Source organism: Pogona vitticeps, chromosome 2, assembly GCF_051106095.1.
Source record: "Pogona vitticeps strain Pit_001003342236 chromosome 2, PviZW2.1, whole genome shotgun sequence".
Classification (NCBI taxonomy): Eukaryota; Metazoa; Chordata; class Lepidosauria; order Squamata; family Agamidae; genus Pogona; species Pogona vitticeps.
Window position 1 is genome coordinate 207,720,237 of NC_135784.1, and position 3,423 is coordinate 207,723,659.

At 39.3% G+C, this 3,423-nt stretch overlaps 1 long non-coding RNA gene across 1 annotated transcript; it reads left to right on the forward strand.

The window, feature by feature from the left end:
* Positions 1–789: 789 nt before the first annotated feature.
* LOC140704189 (uncharacterized) lies at positions 790–1,846 on the forward strand. Its single transcript, XR_012083317.2, has 2 exons — positions 790–882; positions 1,723–1,846. It is a non-coding gene; the product is annotated as an uncharacterized LOC140704189 (long non-coding RNA).
* Positions 1,847–3,423: the final 1,577 nt, after the last annotated feature.

The window sequence follows — 3,423 nt, forward strand, 5'->3', positions numbered from 1 at the left end:
GCCAAAGGCCATAAAAGGTGCCTCCTGCTTCTCTTATTTGTGTGTTCTCTCGGTTTGTTGTTTAGTCATTAAGTCATGTCCGACTTGTTGTGGCGCCATGGACCAGAGCACACCAGGCCCTCCTGTCTTCCACTGCCTCCTAGAGTTGGGACAAATTCATGCTGGTAGCTTTGATGACACTGTCCTCTGTCGTCCCCTTCTCCTCTTTCCTTCACACTTTCCCAGCATCAAGGACTTTTCCAGGGAGTCTTCTCTTCTCATGAGATGGTCAAAGTATTGGAGCCTCAGCTTCAGCATCTGTCCTTCCAGTGAGCACTCACGGTTGATTTCCTTCAAAATGGATAGGTTTGTTCTCTTTGCAGTTGAGGCGACTCTCAAGAGTTCTCTGGGTTAGAGGATGGCAAATAATTTTGCAAAATATTTCTAATGGTGCTCTGTAACCCCACCCACCATTCCAAGTTGCAGCTGTTTGCTTTTCATTATTCATGAAGGGTTTTTTTTGTGTTGTGTTGTGTTGTATTTTGGAGATCCAGAAACTGATGCAAGATTTTGAATTTTTTAACTGAATTCCTCTAGCTGCGCAGCAGAAGTTCAGGAATTCATAGAATAAAATAGCTTCAGGATCCTCAGATGAGTCCTCCCCTTTTTCTCATTAACGGGCACTTACAGTCTGAATAATTTAGTTTGAGACATTAATAGTAAAAAATAAAATAAAGAGGTTCCACTTACTTACAGTTGAAGAGATAGACAGCAAACCTAACAAACAGGGCCTACTGCTTTCATCAACAGGCTTCAACAGACTACTGCTTCCAACAGTATTCTTTTCCAAAAAGGGACAAAGAGGCCCAGAGCAGAGAGGTGGAGCTCTCTTTGAAAACAAAGGTAGGGAAGGAACTATTGGTTATTGCTGGATAGTTTGACAGTTGTCCCAGCCCAGAAAAGCCCCTCTCAGCCAAACGTGGGAAAGACAGCATATGAGGTCACAAAAATTCCGACAGAAACATGCCAACATCAGGATGGACCTTGATAGAAACTGGAGCATAAGGTCTCCATAAGCTCATAGGGTGTATTGTTGAGAAATCTGTATAATCTTATTCAGATATAGACTGGGTTGGGAAATCAGTGCATGTCCAAATTGGATGTCTATCTGCAGGATATAAACTGAGCTGAATAAAGGGCAACCCCTACACTATCTGTGGCCCAGGACTGTGTGGTCGCCCAGCAACGACTGCCGACAAGAGCCCCCAAGACGTTTATTTTGAAAAGAAATTTAAGAAAGAATTGTTCCAGTTCCTGACCTGTGGAGAATAAACAGTGAACAAATCCACACTGAAATCAAGGGGAAAGTCAGTCACATGGTTTATGTGGCTAGTTCTCTTGCACAGAGTTTGAAAATGTTTGAATTGGGTTGCATCCATTGTTTGTCACTCACATAGGCACTTTATTGACTACACTGCACGATCTGAGGTGGTCTAAATGGCTGTAAAAATATTTAGCCAACACTAATTATTTTTTCTTCTTCAACAATTAATGCAAGGGATATTACTTCCAACAGATGGTGGACTTCTGATGGAGGTGTTTTGAAGGTTGTTTGGTGGTGGCTCTCATATGCAGTTAGCATCAGAACTGTGTGTGAATTAATGTTATGCAAGGCTTTGATTTTGTTTTTGTTTTCCCCTGTGGTGTTTAAAATGAATCACTTTGATGTGTTATTTCCTGCAGATTCACAAAATGTGATGTCAACGAAGGTGAGCGACAAAGAGGAAGTCTTCCTGCAGCTAATTCAATACTTGAAATGTGTCTGTGAAAACAAATTGTTTTAATGAAATATGGAATGCTTTCTTAACACGTGTATTTGTTTTTTTTATATAAAAAAGTTATACTCCCAACACAAGAATCATTATATTTCTGGAGAGAGATGGGGCATGTAATGTAAAATACAATACAAAACAGTACGAAGTGTGGAATACTGCATATTTTGAATCCAAATGCAAAAATAGGTGATACTTTTATAGACCACTAAAAAAATAATTACAGAATAAACCAAGCTTTTGTGGATTAAATACCACTTTATCAGGATTGTGCCAGTGTGAAGAACTTAAAGTCCAAAACTTAAAGTCCACAAGTACATGTCAGTGAAAGTTGCTTTTAGATATTAAGTCCAGCAGTTTTTGCTACTCACCTGGCTCTTTCCTCTTAGATGGAGATGAGGTGTCTGGTTGCTGTTTTATAGTTGCCATTTAGGCAACAATAAAAAGAAGAACAGGCATGCATGTAGACATATCTCCCCATTTGGCCTTAGTTCAACAGATATGTTTCTGATTGGCGGCGGGGGGGCAGGAATGACATAGAAAACATCAAGCATATCTCAAAATATACATTGAAGTAAAGGGCAGCCATGTGGTCCAAACAAAATTAAATCCAAATGCAAAAATAGGCAATACCTATATAGACAGGAAACCTGTGTCACCCTGCCACTGCTTAGTACGTATAAGTCTTTAATATAGTTCAGGATTCCCATCTCTCAGATGAAAAATGAAATGTAAAACAGGAATGGACATTTTTTCACTTAACACACATTGTGGTAATCATCAGGTCTAGAGTCACATCTGGCTCCCATTCTTTCTCCCTCTCTCTCACAAACAGACACACACAGACACACACACTTTATTTGTCTCTCTCACTACCAGCCTTTCTTCTCCCTCCCCTTCCTGTCAGACATACACATGCAAAACCCTGGTTGATCTAAAGGGGGTCTCAGCAAAAAATCAAGTGCTCCACTGGTGTTAGCTTGTCCATATATGGTCTAAACCTTACTGCTTCTTTGTGGCAAAGAATGCTGGCCCAATTCACAAGGGTTCTCTTGCTTAGTCCTGCTTGTGTGACACAAATAGTATAACCTTTCAGAAGTTAATTGCCATAAGGTAATAAATCATCCTAGACATTATGTGTTGTATACTGAGTTGTGTGACTTGGCATGCAACTGATAATGTCTATGGTGATTTGCATCACTAAGAAGAATGTGTGTTCCCTGAGATTAACCTGTTTCCAGTCTAAAACCAGGATCTCCTTCATACTTCAGCAATCTGATTTACAAATTCAGCCCATGTTTACGTTCCTCTGACCAATTACAAATCAAAGCGCACTATAGCCACCTAGAGTGGTCGCAAGACCAGTTAGGTGGGATAGAAATGAAATGAAATGAAATGAAATGAAATGAAATGAAATCAATCAATCAATCAATCAATCAATCAATCAATCAATCAATCAATCAATCAATCAATCAATCAATCAATCAATATAAAGGTAAGAACGAGAATTGGGGCAAATCAAATTCTATAACAAACATCTTTCACTACTTGAGTTATCATCTCTTTTGAAGATTATCCTAAGTGTATTATCTAGTTTGACTCACATACATAT